Here is a 21,095-nt window from a genome sequence, read left to right as displayed (position 1 = left end):
TGTGTGTGTGTGTGTGTGTGTGTGTGTGTCCCCTGTTCCTGCTTTAATATTACTCTTTGGGGTAGAAGTGGAATTTTTTGTGGTTTTTTTTTTTTTTTGCTTCAATATCATCCTCTGAAGATGAACTTTGGTTTTCTTTATTCCCATATTAACTTTCCAGAATTGAGTTCTTTCTCATTTTCCTGCTCATTTTTTAAAATGGGAGCTTGTTAGTGTAATTACCTTTATTCTGGTGTGTGTGTGTGTGTGTGTGTGTGTGTGTGTATGTGTTGTGTGTGTGTGTGTGTGTGTGTGTGTGTGTGTGTGTGTGTGTGTGTGTGATGGTGCCTCTGACTTCAAATCTTCAGTTATTCCCTCTAGCCTGGAATCTAAAACCAAATATTCCATCATACTGTAAGTATCTGCAGCCAATAGCTTTCCTCTCTCACTGCTTCTTAAGTCACAAAGCATGTGCTGGTTTTTTATTATCCAAGGTAGCATCTCAGCAGAACATGTGGATTTGGCATTCCTTTTTAGCATAGGTTCCCTCAATATTCCAGAAGTCAAACCCCTGACTCCCCACAAAATACAAGAGATGCAAAATTCTATGGTTATGACTGACACTACCTCCAAACCCAGTTAATCCCAAGGGTCTCAGCTTGCTGTTTCAATGGCAGTAGCCTGGAATTGTTTACAGTTTATATTAACTAATCCTATGTCCCATGGTCTTTCTCAAGTTGTTTCAGGCAGACTCCTGTTCAGACCCAAGTCTTATTTGTTTTTCATCATTTATGTTTACCCTGAATGGCAATTTTATTTTGTTTGTGGAGAAAATCTGTAGAGCTTGGAACTTTTTGGCCTATTCATTCATATTTCCAGAATTCTCTTAAAGGATTGTTTGAGGAAAATATCTTGAAAAATTTAAAGCACTCTGTTCTATGAAATAAGACAAATTCAGGGAAGAGGAAAAGGTTTTCTTAAGTTGGCAAATGTGATTCTGAATAGGTAAAACAAAAAATTGATATCTTTATGAAAAGATAGTCTCTACTGCCCTACTGAAAGCAATCAAGCAGAAGGCTCCACTTTGAAGATTAAAGAAAGTTTGATACATCTGATGTTTATCTGTTTATCAAAGTTGAGGATCATAATAACAGACTGAACATATGAAGCATTGATGCAAAATTTTTGTGTAAAACTAGAACAGGATCATGATTAGTAGTGCCACTTTGTGTTAAATTCTATACTCATGCTATAAATATCATAAAATTAGCTTCACAACTTGGAAAGGAGCTGCTTATAAATTATACATATAAATACTTATAAAATATAAGTACCAAATCTGAAGCAGTCTTTTTGCCTATAATAAAATCCTCATTGTTTTTCTCAACATTCTTACTTTATGGTTATTCTTTTAAGTATCATTACTTCTACATCAGTAAGCGTGTTAATTCATTAGTCAGTTTCAGACTACTCTCATCCTCATTTGTATTCATTTTTCCATTAGGAAAAAGAGAGAATCACAGTTTGAGACCCTTGCTGGGCTATTTAGGTTAGTACAACAAAAGTATTCACGTCAAGAAATATGCTTCCAGCTCTAATGTCATTAAATAGTTTTTATGCAAATATGTCATTAGGTAAAATAATTTGTAAGGAAACATTAGTATCATAGGAACAATGATATAAATGAATGATTGCTTAGATGATTCTTAAAAGAGGTCACTTTTTATTCTTGGGTTTTTTTGGGTGGGAGGCATTTATTTTAGTTATCTGCATCATAATTACAGAACTCTGCAGGTATTAAATGTTTAAGAAGCAAAAATTATTTAGCTTAAGTGATTTTGGTAGGGAATAATAATGTTAGGGATATAAACAAACACAGATATATTCATGAGTATATAGACATATGCATAGATATAGGTATATGAATATATCTATATCATATATACATATATATGAATGTATGTATATATATATATATATATATATATATATATATATATATATATATATATATATATATATATATATATATATCCCTACATTGAATCTAAATATCTATAGCTATTCTATTGTTGAGGTCATAGAGTAATTAAATATTCTCTCTCTGTCAGAATATTTGGAATTTGATAGCTAATCTGACAGTAATATATTTTCTGACAAGAGAAGATTGTCAGAACATTTCTAAAAAAATCTAAAGTTCAGAATGTAGAGTCAAGAGAATTGCCTTTAACCTCCCAGTGCCTTAGAAATCTAAGAAATAAATGAAATTGGCTAATATTAGCTAATATTTTGAAACTGCCCAAGAAAGAAGTGACATTTTCTAAAAACTGTTTTGAAACTTAGAAGTTATTTTGATAATAGTAATAGTGATTTAAAATGATTTAGAATGTACCTATCCCTTAATAATAATATACCATTTTTATATCTAAGATTTTACTTCTCAAAAAGAAGAACTCGGGGCAAGAGGTCTCACACACACACACACACACACACACACACACACACACACACACCACACACAAAGTAACTTATCAGCAAAAAGTTTTCCTTTCAATAACAAAAAGGTTACATCTGTATTGTAATTAGATTTTATACCTACATATGTATGTATATATGCATATGTACACATACATATATTTATATATGTTTGAATGTATATATATGCATAAATATACATATTCATAAAGTCACTTTTAGTTATAGCAAGAATTGGAAACAAATTAAGTTTCTAAAGATTTATCAGATTGTGATACATGGGTATAATGATATTAAAGATGTCTTTTACAATACATCTCTCAGATTCAGGAAGGTATGGGTTCACATTTCACCTCTAACAAACCAGGTGTATGATACTTTTATAGATGCTTTCCCTATACTGCTAACTCTTCTCTTACTCAAAAAGAAATTTAAAAAGAGTGAGAGAATAATTCAGTCATAGGAATATTTACATGAACTAGTGAATAATAAAATAAGAAAAACCAAAAACACTATGAAAAAGGCTACAAAGTATCAATATATAATACTATAACTCTGTATATTATGTACTGCAATTATGATGCTCTAGTTTGGAGTCTAAGTGTCCTCTATGAGGGTAATATTTTTCTCACAGGAAGGAGCTAGCTGACAGCTATGGCACAGCTGCTTAACTGACTGAGGGGCAGTTTTCAGAATTCAAATAAAATTTTTATCCTTGTTTGACCAGGATAGAAAAACTCCATAACATAACATAAAATGAATTGGGAACTGTAATGAGGTCACTTTGATAGAACCCCATCAAAAATGATGTAATGGATAATAACAACAAAGATTGATAACTGTTCTAAAGTTAATATCACAATTAACATTTGTAACAGTAATGGTAAGAAAAAAATAAAATACAAAAAGAATAAACCAAACAATCATGTAATCTGTGCCTTAAGAAAAATGAAATTGTTAATGGTAAATTAGAAAAAAAAATAATTAAGGTAGCAGAACTAAATTGCTTTTCTAACCTAGAGAGAGTTAACAGACTGAGCAATGGAAGATTGCTGATATTGATAATGATGGTTATGGGAATTTTATATGAATAGAGATAACTAAAGGAACATATTGTGTATAATTTGGGAAATTTCAAATAGAAAAGTGGTCTAATTTGCTTTTTCCTTATGTGTAACTTATTTGAAAAAATATTTTTCTCCAGACAACATAAAGGATAGATATGTATAATAATTAGGCATTAATGCCTTTATGACTTTGTTCCTTTTATTGTCATTGTCCTGAAACTTTATTTTGAAAAAAAAATTTAAGTGCAATGTGGCTTACTCTAGTTATGTCTAGATCTTTCTAGATGTATAAACTGAGAGAGATTTTATTAAATGAGCTATTGAGAGTAAGAGATGAAATGACTGAAGAAACAAAGGTTCAAGCTTCTAAGTATTTTGATTTATTAAGCAATGCATGCAAATTGACTAAAAATTAGAACCAGTTATTTCTCTTCACATTGGCACTGGACCCTTAATAGAAATAGAAATAGAATTTTTAAATTTATTTTAAAGATAAAAATAATCAAATAATATCTTTTGACTAAAAGGAAACAATACAACAATAGGTAATGTGATTTCTAATTAGAGGACAGATTATAGACTTTCCAAGTTGGGAGAAGAAAAGGGATGGATGCAAATCCCCAAATTTTTCTTTTGGGGGGAGAAGTATATCATTCCCTCAGGACTATGATCAAAGAAACATGTAAATGATAATTTATTAGTTACTAAAAGGTTAGTTTTCAGATAAGGCATATGAGATACTTAAGATGTATAATTGTTGCTTATATCAATAACCAAATTAACAAAAAACATATGATCATCTCAATGGAAGCAGAAAAAACATTTGACAAAATTCAACATCCATTCCTACTAAAACACTTGAGAGTATAGGAATAAATGGATTATTCCTTAAAATAATCAGGAACATATATTTAAAACCGCCAGTAAGCATCATATGTAATGGGTATAAACTGGAACTTTCCCAGTGAGATCAGGAGTGAAACAAGGTTGTCCAATATCACCATTACTATTCAATATTGTATTAGAAAGGCTGGGATAGGCAATAAGAGTTGATTAGAGTAGGTAATGAGGAAACCAAACTATCACTCTTTGCAGATGATATAATGGTATACTTAGAGAACCCCAGAGATTCTACTAAAAAGCTATTAGAAATAAGTCATAACTTTAGCAAAGTTGCAAGATACAAATAAATCCACATAAATCCTCAGCATTTTTATATATTACCAACAAAATCCAACAGCAAGAGATACAAAGAGAAATTCCATTCAAAATAACTGTCAATTGTATAAAATATTTGGGAGCCTATCTAGCAAAAGAAAGTCAGGAATTATATGAGCAAAATTACAAAACACTTGCCACAAAAATAAAGTCAGATTTAAATAATTGGGAAGACATTAAGTGCTCTTGGATGGACCAAGCGAATATAATAAAGATGACAATACTTCCTAAACTAATCTACTTATTTAGTGCTATACCAACCAGACTCTCAAGAAACTATTTTAATGACCTAGAAAAAATGATAACAAAACTCATATGGAAGAACAAAAGGTCGAGAATTTCAAGGGAATTAATTAAAAAATAATCAAATGAAGGTGGCCTAGCTGTACCTGATCTAAAACTATATTATAAAGCAGCAGTCACCAAAACCATTTGGTATTGGTTAACAAATAGACTAGTTGATCATTGGAATAGGTTAGGTTCACAGGAGAAAATAGTGAATAACTATAGCAATCTAGTGTTTGACAAACACAAAGATCCCAACTTTTGGGATTAGAATTCATTATTTGATAAAAACTGCTGGGAAAACTGGAAATTAGTATGGCAGAAACTAGGCATGCACCCACACTTAACACCACATACCAAGATAAGATCAAAATGGGACTATGTTTAGGCATAAAGAATGAGATCATAAATAAATTAGAAGAACATAGGATAGTTTGCCTCTTAGACTTGTGGAGGAGGAAGGAATTTGTGAAGAAAGGAAAACTAGAAATCATTATTGATCAAAAAATAGAAAATTTTGATTACATAAAATTAAAAAAGCTTTTGTACAAACAAAACCAATGCAAACAAGATTATAAGGGAAGTAACAAACTAGGAAAATATTTTTACAGTTAAAAATTCTGATAAAAGCCTAATTTCCAAAATATATAGAGAACTGAATTTAATTTATAAGAAATCAAGCCATTCTCCAATCAATAAATGGCCAAAGGATATGAACAGACAATTTTCAGATGATGAAATTGAAACTATTTCCACTCATATAAAAGAGTGTTCCAAAATCACTATTGATCAGAGAAATGCAAATTAAGACAACTCTGAGATACCACTACATATTTGTCAGATTGGCTAAGATGACAGGAAAAAATAATGATGAATGGTGGAGGGGATGTGGGAAAACTGAGACACTAATGCTTTGTTGGTGGAGTTGTGAAAGAATCCAACCATTCTGGAGAGCCATCTGGAATGATGCTCAAAAAGTTATCAAACTATGCATACCCTTTCATTCAGCAGTGCAAATTCTGGGCTTATATCCCAAAGAAATACTAAAGAAGGGAAAGTGACCTATATGTGCCAAAATGTTTGTGGCAATCCTTTCTGTAGTGATTAGAAACTGGAAAATGAATGGATGCCCATCAGTTGGAGAATATTTGGGTAAATTATGGTATATAAATGTTATGGAATATTATTGTTCTGTAAGAAATGAATACAGAGAGGCTTAGAGAGACTTACATGAATTGATGCTGAGTGAAATCAGCAGAACCAGGAGATTATTATACACTTCAACAACAATACTGATATCTTCAACAAAGAGAAAATCTAATTCAGTTCCAGTTGATCAATGATGGACAGAATCAGTTACATCCAGAAAAGGAACACTGGGAAATGAGTGTAAACTGTTTGCATTTTTGTTTTTCTTCCCAGGTTATTTTTACCTTCTGAATCCAATTCTTCCTGTGCAACAAAAAAATTCGGTTCTGCACACCTATATTATATCTAGGATATACTATAATATATTTAACATGTATGAGACTGCCTGACATCTAGGTGAGAGGGTGGAGGAAAGGAGGGGAAAATTCCTAATAGAAGTGAGTGCAAGGGATAATGTTGTAAAAAATTACCCATGCATATATGTACTGTCAAAAATGTTATAATTACAAAATTAATAAAAAATAAAATTAAAAAAATGTATAATTGTTGAAAAAATAACCAAAAACATTTTTTAGTGCCTGGGTGTAATGTTTGGGCTAGCTTTCTGGAGGTTCTCTGGAAGGGCCTTGGTCTCAGCAGGAGAGACACCACAAAAATGAACAAGAATGGAGTCCAAATTCTTTATTATCTGTTATACAGTCTATGTCTGTTATAGTCTGACCCAATCTCAGTCTGACCAAATCTTCTTTAGCAGTCTGACAGTCTACCAGTCTCAACCAGTCTCCCCTTGTCTGACTTTGTTCCAGATACTCTATTACATTACAATATACTGAGTATGTGTGAACCAGATAACCATCACATCACTATGCTAAATACTATGTGTATATACTGATTGGCTATATGCAACAAGCAAGAGTTATGAGTTGAAGATGTCAGGAAAGATGTCCACTCAAGGAAACAGAAGGATGGTGGTTCTTTCATTTTTTTTGGAGAAGTTTCTAAACATAATGCCAGAAAGAAAAAGAGTAATATATGGACATGTTGAGTGCCTATTAGATACTTAATTTGAAATGACAACTAGATATTTGGTGTATAACTTGAGCTGAGGAAGAAAAATAGTGATGCCTCATCCTTTGCCCACATGACAGTCTTTCAAACACTTGAAGTTGGTTAGTGTTTCCTCTAAGCAAAATATCTCCACATAGCTCCTTAAATTAATTTTCCATGGTTAGGTTTCCAGGACCTACATCATCTTATTTGGTGTATTCTTGATGCTCTTCAGCTTGTCAGAAATGTGGCAGCTAGAATTCTAGCTCCAATATAACTCCAAATGTAATTAGAGCCAAAGGAAGTATTCTAGGTGGCACCTAAATCCTCCTTCCTTGTTTTAGTCACTAGGCTTCTCTTAACATAGCTGGTTATCCTGAGATTCTTCTGGCTCCCTAATTTACACTTATATTGAATTTCAAGTAAAACAAATTCTATACACCTTTTTTCATATGAATTATTATCTAGATGTAACTCCTTATCATGAGATTAGGTATTGGTTATTCTTATTAGTTTTATTAGTTTTTAATATGCAACTTTGTACTTCTATTAATTTCATCTTAAAATTTGGCTTAAAGTATGAGTCTTCTGAGATTCTTTTGTGACCTCATAATCATCATATGCTTGCTTCTAACTGTTAGCTATAGATTTGATGAGTCATTTTATTGTTGAAGAACTGTTTTTCTTTTTTCTTTTTTTTTTTTGCAAATAATAATTTATTTTTTCTGGATTTAATATAAAGATAGCTTTAAATATTTATTTTTATATGATTTTGAGTTGATATATTTAAACAAGCTAAACAGATTTCCACATTAGTCATATTGCAACAGAAAAAAAAACAGCAAAAAGGAAAAATCCATAAAAAAGGAACAAACAATAACAGAAAATGAGAATGGAATGCTTTGATCTGCATTCAAACTCCATATGAGATGTGAACAATATTTTCCCTTATGAATCTTTTGGAATTGTCTTGCATATCTGCACTGCTATAAAAAGCTAAATCTATCATAGTTGATCATTGCACAATGTTGCTGTTACTATGAAAAGTATTCAGGTCCTCACTTCACTCAATAGGAAGAGTTTTTTAAAAATCCTAAAGTCGCTATATACATATTAGTTATTATTGGAGTTATTATTATTGTTATTATAATTAAAAGAGAAAGTTGTTGTTGTTTGTCCTTTGTTCTTGAAGAGGACCATGACATCAAAAGGTGATGCCATGACAAACATGTAAATTCCATTTAAATGATAGAGGGCTGTGCAAGCTCACCTGCCTCACTTTTCTCTGCAGAGCCATCTGGGTCCAGTGGCCAAATGTAGATCAAGATGACAGGAGATGGCCCTGGATGAAATGGGAGACCTTGGCCTTTTTAAGCTAAATTCTTCAACAAGTCTCAATTTGACTGAGACCATACCTGTTCACAGATTAAGCCTAGGTACCAATTAAGACAAAGAATATTCTCTTTCACTTAGTCAAAAAATGAATCTAGTAGAGAAAGACCTTCAGGTTTTCTAGTCAAAGTAGAAATGATTGCTATTTACATTCAATGAGTAGTTTCAATTGAATGATAAAGTTAGACACTAAACTGTATATTGTTAAGAAGAAAATGAGGAAGAGTGGGTTAAATATACATTTATACACAGATAATTTCAGATCTATTTTTTTCAATTATAAACTTTCTCCTGATCTTCCATGCTTTATCATGAACTTCCTATTAGGCATATCAATGTGGTTATCCTAGAGACATCTTAAATTCAATTTATCCAAAACATAGCACATCAGTTTTCCCCCCACAAACCTTCTACTTGACTTTATTATTATTTTGAAAGATAAAATTATCTTCCAGCCCAGAGTCCAAATTTCAGTGTAATTCTTAACTTCTCATTCATATTTGCTTTTCATGTCCAATAATTTGCCAAGTGTTAATATGTCTACTTTCAGAATAACTCTGCCATATGGTCCTTTAATGGCACTTGCTTAGCTGTTTTTACCTTTTGTTGACATATATACCTACTATCTGGTAAAAGTTCTCATCATTTCATGCCTGGGTTATCCCAATCACTTTATTATTGGTCTTCCTCCCTTAAATTTCTCCCCAAGCCAGTGAATCAGTTAAAAAGAAGCCAATGTGATCTTCCTAAAATGTAGGGTTGTGTTATACACTCCAATCAATAATAGTAATGATGATGATAAATAGTATTTACATAGCACTTTAAGGTTTTCAGAATATTCAAAAATATTACCACTTCAGTCTTTACAATAAACTTGGGAAGTACATGCTATTGTATTTGTGTATTGTATTGTATCATAGATAAAGAAATTAAGTCCAACAGAGGATAAGTGAGTTGCACAGGGTCACAATGATACTTACTACCTAGAAAGTATTTAAAACCAAATTCATATCCAGGACTTCCTACTTTTAAGTCCTGTACTGTATTTACTATGCCATCTAGCTGTAATAAACTTCAATGGTTCCCTATTACCTCCCAGGATTAATAATATAATGTAGTTTGGGTTTTAAAGTATTTTATTATGTAGCTCTTTCCCTAATTTTTCATCTTTTTTATAGTTTATTTCCTTCCACATATATACTATAATACATAAAAAATAATGTTCTTGGGAGCCAAGATAACAAAAAGTAGACAGGTCTTTGTTTGATCTCTTTATGGCTTCCCTCAGAATCAACAGTAGAAAAAGCCTCTGAACAGGTTTTGGAGTAATAGAACCCACAAATATTTGGAATGTCACAAATTTCCAGCAGAAAATATTTTGGTAGAACTTCAGATAATGTCTGTTCTCCATCCAACAGGAATCTAGTGGAAGATTCTTAACTAAAATACAACAGTGTTGGCTACTCTGTCCTGGTTCAGAAGCCAGTAGATCATTAGACTACCTGTGAGACCTTCAATGCAACTTCAGAAGGCAAATAGTGAGCATCTGAAACCTAACAATAACAAGCAGGGCATGGTCATACCTATTCATCATGGAACTGGCAGCACTAGCCCCAGAGCAGCATAAAATCTTTGTTACATGTAGAGAACACTAGGGACAATCTCCTCTTTGCCCTAGGACCTCAGTCTTTAAAAATTAGCAAAAAAAAAAAAAAAAGAGTATGACCCAAAAGAGTATGACCATAGAGTTACTATGGAGACAGGAAAGAATAGATCTCAAATCCTGAGGACAGTAAAAGCAAAATACTCTCAAATAAAGCTTCAAAGGATGATATGAGATGTTCTCCAACTAAGAAGCCTTTCTTGCAAAAATCCAAAAAAGATCTTAAAAGAGAGTTAGAAGAAAAATGGGGAAAGGAAATGAAAGTGTTATAAGAGAGTCTGGAAAAGGAAACATTATCTGAAGAAAATAACTTTCTTAAAAATACATTTGATTGTAACACATGTAAAATGTATGGGATTGCCTGTCATCTAGGGGAGGAAGTAGAGAGAGGGAGGGGATAATTTGGAAAAATGAATACAGGGGATAGTTATTAAAAAATTACTCATGCATATATACTGTCAAAATTTTTTTATAAATAAAATTAAAAAAAATACATTTGGTAAAATGGAAAAAGTAAAACAATTCCTTGAAAAATTGGTGAAATGAAAAAAGAAATCAACTCCCTAAAAATAGGACTGGTGAAATAAATGACAATTCTACTTATGTACATCTACTTATTTACTGTCATACTAATCAAACTGCCAAGAATTTACTTTAAAGAGCTAGAAAAAGGATTAAAATTAATCTAGAAAAACAAAAGGTCAAAAATTTTAAAAGAATTATTAAAAAAATGAAGGTAGACTAATTGTATCAAACTTAAAACAAGATTATAAAGTAGTAGTAATCAAAACCATGGCTAAGAAATATGGGAGCTGATCATTAGAATAGGTTAGGTTCATAAGACATGATAGCTAATTACTATAGTAATCTAGTGTTTGAGAAACCCAAAGACCCCAGCTTATTAGATAAGAACTCACTATTTGACAAAAATTGCCAGAAAAACTGGAACTTAACACATAAAAAAGAAGTGTGAAATGAGCTTATCCAAATGAGAAGGTGGTAGAGGGGTAGCATGGGAGGATTAAGGTGAAAAAAAGTTAAACATTTTAAACAGCTACTGAATTGAGTTGGATGGAGGATGGGGAGACATAAAATTTTGTCTTGCTAATGTGAGGACACCAATAAGAGTATATATTATACTCACGTATGCACACACAAACAAGTATGCATATACATACAAGTGTGTTTGATGTATAATTAGATTTTGGATTGATATTGGATACAATACATACATATTTTATATAATATCCAATATTATATATATGTATCCATACACAAGTGTCCAGTATCAAGAACATCTTTACAACACAGCAGCAAGACAGTTCTTTTACTTTATATCTTTTTGTGTGTTCATATGTATGTGTATGTGTATGTGATGGATTGTTTAGTCAGAACACTTTTGTGTCATCATTCAGTTATGTTTAGAAAATTACAAACAGGAACAAAATAAGTGCATGGTGGGAAATTTCAAAAACTGAAATTTGGCAAGATTAAATCAGTGATAGAAAAGTGAGCAAAGGATTTGAAAGTAGAAGAGAATAGATTTAAATTGGTCCACCAAACCTTGTAATAGAGAAGGGAAATGAGTGTTGCCAGAATGGAATTGATGACCTAGGAAAGAGAGGAGTAGATGAATGTCAGAGTATAGTAATGCCAAAGAATAGGTTTATAAGTACTGAGGCCTAGAGTTCCTTCCAGTTTTAACCAAGCATAAATTCCTCCTAGTTAGTGAGAGCTATAATCATATGACAAAATTTCTTGTTTGTTGTTCCATCTTTAGACAGATTAATTTATCATTTTGAAAGTAAAAAAAAATTATTAGATGTTATGCTTGTGTCAGCATTATTTATACCCAATAGCTAGATAATTGAAGTACGCTCTCATATTTATCTCATTTTCTTAAGTAGACTTAGAATCTGTTTCTACAATTTATCCTTTACATTACTTCTCTTTCTGCATTTTTGTTCTTTAGCATAATCTAATGACAATATAAATTAAATGGAGCAAAAAAGAAAAAAAAAAACTAAGAAACTCCAAAGCTCTAAATAGAAAATTCAAGAGAAAAACCCATTTATAAATACTGTAACCTCAAATGCCTATTCAAATGGCCCAGATTTAGACTTTGTAGGATAACCCATGACAGCAATATGCTTTTAGGTGTTCATAGTGTTTAAAAGAACACTATAGGTGAAAAGGAAAAAATATCATTGTATATGCAGAAAATACACACATGTTAGAAAATCCAGTAACTGGAACAGGAAAACATATTATAACATTAGAGTGAAGAACAATTAATGCAGAAGCATGCATATGTAAATATGTGTGTATACACACATGTATTTGTCATTAGATTATGCTAAAGAACAAAAATCCAGATATTGGTTATAAATATTATGTTTTCATAAACAAAGATCTCTTAACATTAGCTATTCTCAATTCTGCAAAATTAACTTTTTTTTTATTTTTAAAGGGATTGTTATGTTTTCACATGAAAATATACTGCACAGGTAGAGCTGCTGGGGGGAGGAGATTTTGTCTTATGGAATGTCACTTTCCAGATAAAAATAATCACAAGGGAAGCATCAAATAGTATGAATTTAAACATAAACAACTTTTAATTTCTTCAATGTATTCAAATTAAGAACACATCTACAACTTCTATTAAAGGTTATTAATTCTACTCATTCTTAGAATATTTTGTTATTTGGAAATATAATATGACTGGGATAGGTTAAATAAAAGATTAGCATTGAATAAATTTTAATATGAAGGATATTTCTGGTAAATGGGGGAAATATAAGTAAATTTAAACAGGGAATTAAGACAAATAGATACCTTTTTCTAATCTCAAAAGTCACTTTCATTTAAACATCTTTATTGTCAGGATGATATTGTTCTTTAATCCACAATGTAAAATCCCCAAAATAAAATGACATGCTTGAGTATTAGGGCACTTGAGTTTGGGATTTAAGGATAAATTTTGCCTTTTACAAATTATAACAAATCATCAGTATGCAAACTTTGAGCTTTATAATCTACTAAGACAATACCAATTCCCAGTAAAAATAGTAACCTTGTTAAAATAGGATAAGGAAATAGCTCCACAGTGTAGAATAATTCAGTGTGTCTCAAATGGGGATTAAACAAGTGATATTTCCTTGGAAATTAATTTTAAAGTAATGAAAGTTCAAAGCACTTACCTAACAAATACAAGATGGTTCTGGAGTTTGTTGAAGGCTATCTACACATTGGGCTAGTTAACTCCAAGGCTTTTGACTGCAGGCTGTCAAACTGAATTACATTCCAAACTCTCACAACTGGGAGTTGTTTTTCCTAAGTACAGAATGTGGAGGGTGGATTTTTTTTTTCCCACTGCAGCATTGAGTTCATGAGTATTGATAACTTCCAACAAAGGAATTCTCTTTATCACTGCAAGAATTCTGTTACTTCCTGTCATAGTTTGATGAGGGAACTGAGAATTTAAATCACTTGCTTAAGATGACAGAGAAGGTATGTCAGATGCAGAAACTGAATCTAGTTCTTACTGAATCTGAGCCTAGAATTATGTTATTCTGCCTTTCTAAATCTGTCATTATTTAAAAAAGAAAATGTCCTAATCATGACAGGTAAGGAAATTACTTCAAAATTCTAATATGAGCACATTCATTCTCCTTTTTATTGATGTTTAATTTTGAAAGAATATAGGTACATTCTGTTTAAGGCCAAGGTCTGATTTAAAGTTCTTAAAAGACTTTATCTGGGAAAGATCAATTGTAAAGTTACACAAGGTAGTAAAATTCCTCTTATTTGATCGTTTGGTTATTATTTGGTAATTTAACACATAAGCAAATTTTAATAAGGAAAATAAAGTTTTTTTTTTATTTTTTTAATAATATTATCCCTTGTATTCATTTTTCCAAATTATACCCCCTCCCTCTATTCCCTCCCCCCGATGACAGGCAATCCCATACATTTTACACGTGTTACAAATAGTCTAGATACAATACATGTGTGTGAATATCATTTTCTTATTGCACAATAAACATTAGATTCCGAAGGTACATGCAACCTGGGCAGACAGATATTAGTGCTAACAATTTACATTCACTTCCCAGTGTTTCTTCTCTGGGTGTAGATACCTCTGTCCATCATTGATCAACTGGAAGTGAGTTGGCTTTTCTTTATGTTGAAGATTTCAACTTCCATCAGAATACATCCTCATACAGTATTGTTGAAGTGTACAGTGATCTTCTGGTTCTGCTCATTTCACTCAGCATCAGTTGATTTAAGTCTCTCCAGGCCTCTCTGTATTCCTCCTGCTGGTCATTTCTTACAGAACAATAATATTCCATAACCTTCATATACCATAATTTACCCAACCATTCTCCAACTGATGGACATCCATTCATCTTCCAGTTTCTAGCTACAACAAAAAGAGCTGCCACAAACATTTTGGCACATATATGTCTCTTCCCGCTCTTTAGTATTTCTTTGGGATATAAGCCCAGTAGTAGCGCTGCTGGGTCAAAGGGTATGCACAGTTTGATAACTTTTTGGGCATAATTCCAGATTGCTCTCCAGAATGGCTGGATTCTTTCACAACTCCACCAGCAATGTATTAGTGTCCCAGTTTCCCCACATCCCCTCCAACATTCATCATTATTTGTTCCTGTCATCTTAGCCAATCTGACAGGTGTGTAGTGGTATCTCAGAGTGGTCTTAATTTGCATTTCTCTGATCAGTAGTGATTTGGAACACTCTTTCATGCGAGTGGATATAGTTTCAATTTCTTCATCTGAGAATTGTCTGTTCATATCCTTTGACCATTTATCAATTGGAGAATGGTTCGGTTTCTTATAAATTAGGGTCAGTTCTCTATATATTTTGGAAATGAGACCTTTGTCAGAACCTTTGTTTTTAAAAATATTTTCCCAATTTGTTACTTCCCTTCTAATCTTGTTTGCATTAGTATTATTTGTACAGAAACTTTTTAGTTTGATGTAATCAAAATCTTCTATTTTGTGATCAATAATGATCTCTAGTTCTCCTCTGGTCATAAATTCCTTCCTCCTCCACAGGTCTGAGAGGTAGACTATCCTCTGTTCCTCTAATCTATTTATTATCTCCCTCTTTATGCCTAAATCATGGACCCATTTTGATCTTATCTTGGTATATGGTGTTAAGTGTGGATCCATATCTAATTTCTGCCATACTAATTTCCAGATTTCCCAACAGTTTTTTCCAAATAATTAATTTTCATCCCTAATGTTGGTATCTTTGGGTTTGTCAAAGATTAGATTGCTATAAATGTACCCTTTTTTGTCCTTTGTATCTAATCTGTTCCACTGATTAGCCAATACCAAATGGTTTTGGTGACTGCTGCTATATAATATAGCTTTAGATCAGGTACACTTAGACAACCTTCCTCTGAGTTTTATTTTTCATTAGTTCCCTTGCAATTCTCGACCTTTTATTCTTTCATATGAATTTTGTTGTTATTTTTTCTAGGTCATTGAAATAGTTTCTTGGGAGTCTGATTGGTATAGCACTAAATAAATAGATTAGTTTGGGGAGTATTGTCATCTTTATTATATTCGCTCGGCCTATCCAAGAGCATTGAATGTCTTTCCAATTATTTAAATCTGATTTTATTTTTGTGGCAAGTGTTTTGTAATTTTTCTCATATAATTCCTGACTTTTCTTTGTTAGATGGATTCCCACATACTTTATACTCTCAACATTTGTTTGGAATGGAATTTCTCTTTGTATCTCTTGCTGTTGCATTTTGTTAGTGATATATAAAAATGCCGAGGATTTATGTGGATTTATTTTGTATCCTGCCACTTTGCTGAAATTTTGAATTATTTCTAGTAGCTTTTTAGCAGAGTCTTTGGGGTTCTCTAAGTATACCAGCATGCCATCTGCAAAAAGTGACAGTTTGATTTCCTCATTTCTTACTCTAATTCCTTGAATCTCTTTCTAGGCTCTTATTGCCAAGGCTAGCGTTTCTAGTACTATATTGAATAGTAATGGTGATAGTGGGCAATCTTGTTTCACTCCTGATCTTACTGGGAAAGGTTGCAGTTTATTTCTATTGCATATTATGCTTACTGAAGGTCTTAAATATATGCTCCTGATTATTCTAAGGAATAGTCCATTTATTCCTATACTCTCAAGAGTTTTTAGTAGGAATGGATGTTAGATTTTGTCAAATGCTTTTTCTGCATCTATTGAGATGATCATAAGGTTCTTATTAATTTGATTATTAATATGGTCAATTATACTAATAGTTTTCCTAATTTTAAACCAGCCCAGCATTCCTGGAATAAATCCTACTTGATCATAGTGTATTATCCTGGAGATGATTTTCTGAAGTCTTTTTGCTAATATCTTATTTAAGATTTTAGCATCAATATTCATTAAGGAGATTGATCTATAATTTTCTTTCTCAGTTTTCGCTCTACCTGGTTTAGGTATCAGTACCATGTCTGTGTCATAAAAGGAGTTTGGTAGGACTCCTTCATCCCCTATTTTTTCAAATAATTTATATAACATTGGGACTAATTGTTCTTTAAATGTTTGGTAGAATTCTAACATGTGAATCCATCTGGTCCTGGGGATTTTTTCCTTGGGAGTTGATTAATAGCTTGTTCTATTTCTTTTTCTGAAATGGGACTATTTAAGCAATTTATCTCCTCCTCTGTTAATCTAGGGAGCCTATATTTTTGGAGGAAGTCATCCATTTCACTTAAGTTACCAAATTTATTGGCATAAAGTTGGGCAAAGTAACTCCTTATTATTTCTCTAATTTCCTCTTCATTGGTGGAAAGATCCCCCTTTTCATTTGTAAGACTATCAAGTTGATTTTCCTCTTTCTTTTTTTTTGATCAAATTTACCAAAGGTTTATCTATTTTATTGGCTTTTTCATAAAACCAACTCTTGCTTTTATTTATTAATTCAATACTTTTTTTACTTTCAATATTATTGATTTCTCCTTTTAATTTTTGTATTTCAAGTTTAATTTTTGGTTGGGGGTTTATAATTTGGTCTTTTTCTAGCCTTTTAAGTTGTAAGCCCAATTCGTTAATCTTCTCTTTCTCTATTTTCTTCAAATAAGCCTCTAAAGATATAAAATTTCCCCTTATTACTGCTTTAGCTGCATCCCACAGATTTTGGTATGATGTCTCATCATTGTCATTATCTTGGGTGAAATTATTAATTGTTTCTATAATTTGCTCTTTCACCCAGTCATTCTTTAAGATGAGATTATTCAGTTTCCAATTACTTTTTGGTCTATTTACTCCTAACTTTTTACTGAATGTAGCTTTTATTGCATTGTGGTCTGAGAAGAAGGCATTTATTATTTCTGCCTTCCTACATTTAATTTTGAGATCTTTATGTCCTAATATATGGTCTATTTTTGTATAGGATCCATGAACTGCTGAGAAGAAAGTATATTCCTTTCTATTGCCATTCAGTTTTCTCCAAAGGTCTATCATACCTAGTTTTTCTAATGTTCTATTTACTTTTTAAATTTCTTTCTTGTTTGTTTTGTGGTTTGATTTGTCTAAATCTGAGAGTGCAAGGTTGAGATCTCCCACTATTATAGTTTTACTGTCTATTTCTTCTTGCAATTCTCTTAACTTTTCCTTTAGAAAGTTAGATGCTATACCACTTGGTGCATATATGTTTAGTATTGATATGGCTTCATTATTTATGCTACCTTTCAGCAGGATATAGTTGCCTTCCTTATATTTTTTAACGAGATCTACTTCTGCTTTTGCTTGATCTGAGATAAGGATAGCTACCCCTGCTTTTTTGGCTTTACCTGAAGCATAATAGGCTCTGTTCCAACCTTTTTACCTTTACTCTGTATGTATCTCCCTGCTTTAAGTGTGTTTCCTGTAGACAACATATTGTAGGGTTCTGCTTTTTGATCCAATCTGCTATCTGTCTCCGTTTGATGGGATCGTTCATCCCATTTACATTTACAGTTAAAATTACTAATTCTGTATTTCCTGCCATCGTATTATCCCCAGAGTATGCTTTTTCCCTTAACCCCCCTGAACCCCCTCCCCGATATTTAATTTACAGACCCCCTTGTGACACGCAACTCTCTCTTTTTTTTTTTTTAGTATCCCTCCCCCCTCCCTCCAAGTCCCTTCACTTATTCTCCTTTTCCTTTTCCCTTTTCCTCTCCCTCCTTTTAATGAGGTGAGAGAAAATTCTCTGCAAAACAAATATGTTAATTATTTACTCTTTGAGCCTCTCCTGATGAGAGTAAGATTCACACAATCATTCTCCCCCTCACTAAGTTCCCTCAGATATGGTGTATTTTCTATGCCTCTTCTTGGGATGTAGTTTCCCTCTTTTTATCATTCCTTCCCCTTTTTCTGAACCGACCTCCTTCCCTTTACTACACCCCCCTTTTTTTCTTTTATATCAGTAAAATCAAATTATCCTTGAGTACTTTTTATATACCCACAACAGAGTTACAGTTCTCACTGGTTCTGTGTACCTTTTTCTGTTTCTCTTCAGTCTTGTGGATGTAGATCAAATTTTTTGTTTAAGTCTGGTTTTTTTCTTAGAAACATGTAGAATTCCTCTGTTTCATTGAATGACCATCTTCTTCCATGGAAAAAAGATGCTAAACTTAGCTGGGTAGTTCATTCTTGGTTGCAGTCCTTGATCTTTTGCCTTACGGAATATCAGGTTCCAGGCCCTTCTATTTTTTAATGTGGAGGCAGCCAGATCTTGAGTGACCCTTATTGTGGCCCCTTGGTATTTAAATTGTTTTTTTCTAGCTGCTTGCAGGATTTTCTCCTTTGTGTGGTAATTCTGCAGCTTAGCCACAATATTCCGTGGTGTTCTTTTTTAGGGTCTATTTCAGAAGGAGTTCGATGAATTCTTTCCACATCTACTTTCCCTTCTGTTTCTATTATCTCTGGACAGTTCTCTTTGATAATTTCCTGTAAAATAGAATCTAGGCTCTTTTTTTGGTCATAGTTTCCTGGAAGTCCAATGATCCGCAGATTATCTCTCCTAGATCTATTTTCCAGGTCTATAGATTTTCCCAGTAAGTATTTGACGTTGTTTTCCAGCTTCTCATTTTTTTTGTTTTGGTTGACTGATTCTTGGTTTCTCTGTGAATCATTCATTTCTATTTGTTCCATCCTGACTTTTAAGGAGTTATTTTCTTCTTTCACAGTTTTTAGTTCTTTTTGTAAATGCCCAATTTCGTTTTTAAATGAATTATTTTGCTCTATTGAATTTTTTTCCATTTCCCTAATTTTTTTTTGAGAATTATTTTCTTTTTCCAATTCAGAAATTCTATTTTCTTGAGACTTTTTTTATCTTTTCTAATTCATAAATCCTACTTTCCTGTGATTTTTTAGCCTTTTCTAATTCATAAATTTTGTTTCCCTGCATCTCCTGTGAATTCCTTATTTTTTCCAACTCCAATTTCAGGACGTTGTTATTCTCTATCATAGCTTCCCTTTCCTTTCCCCATTTTTCTTCCATCTCCCTCAATTTTTTAAGAGTCTCTTCAAGGAGAGAGTTATGTGATGGGGGGCAGGAATCATTCCCCTTTAGGTTGTTATCTGCTGTCTCTCTGCTGTTAATTTCCTCGGGGTTGGATACCTGCTCTTTCTCTGTGTAGAAGGAATCTATGGTTTTTCTGGGTTTTTTGTTCATATTTTAAAAATCTTTTGGGGTCTGTCCCTGGGGTAGGAAATTATTTATTTACTTCTTTACCAGCTTCCTCCCAGACCGGATCGATGCAGCCGTTCTAGTGTCTGAGCTAAGATAAAACTCTGGGAGAGAGTTCCCCACCCCCTCCCTGGAAGTGCCTCAGAGGTGACTAGCACTGCTGTGCCCGAAGGCGCTGTGTTTTAGCGGCTTCCCTGAGGTTGAGACTGAACAGTAAAGGCAGCACAAAGCCTAGCCTATGTGTCCCAGTGGGGCGTGGATGTCTGCAGCAGGTGACGTGAAAAGCCTTTGAGCTCAAACTGGAAGTGTCTGCCATAAACCGCGGTCCCTAGTTCAAAGGTTCCGCTTCTCTGGGACTTCCTGGAGCTGAGTTCCACTCCCTCCAGCTAAACTAGGCAGTGTGTGTTGCCTTGGGTCGTATCCACCCACTTGTCAATCTCTTAACTATTCTCAGGAGGTAGCTGAGGCCACGCCCCCTGGTGCTGAGATCTGCTGAGTCACCCCCAGGAACCGGGGAAAATCTAATCTATCTGAAATTTTAAGTTATTTTAGCTTTTTCTTCTGAACTGCTAAATAATTAGCAGAGAAGAGCTAACAGCCTGTGCCAGATTCCTTTATCTCAGTGGCTTCTCTGATCCCAGAGCCCTCCCAAGCGCGTTTGGCGCTGTATGCTAGCACCCAGCCATCTGTGCTGGCCTCTCTTCTTCCTCCCCTGGGAACTGACCTTTTCTGTTGAGACTCCAGATTCTCTTCAGCTGGTAAGTCGTGCTTCCAGTCCTTGTGGTATCTATCAGTCCAGGGCTTATTTTGAGGCTTAATTTATCTAATTGATTGTGAGGGAGTGAGGACGTTCACAGAGTCGTGTGTTTCTTCTCCACCATCTTGGCTCCGCCCCCCGGAAAATAAAGTTTTATGGAAACAAGTAAGGCAGAAATCATAAAATTCTATGGATATTGTACCTATGTTTACTATAAGTAACTTGACTACTGCCACTGATGCCAAAAACACATTCAAACCAGAAACATTATATACCTCTTAAGTCATTTGATACCCTTTTAATTTTTCCTTTGGCCCTAGTGTTCTACTAACAGCTAATAAAAGATGAAGA

This window comes from Sminthopsis crassicaudata, chromosome 1 (assembly GCF_048593235.1).
Source record: "Sminthopsis crassicaudata isolate SCR6 chromosome 1, ASM4859323v1, whole genome shotgun sequence".
Lineage (NCBI taxonomy): Eukaryota > Metazoa > Chordata > Mammalia > Dasyuromorphia > Dasyuridae > Sminthopsis > Sminthopsis crassicaudata.
Note: the sequence above shows the minus strand (reverse complement) of the source record.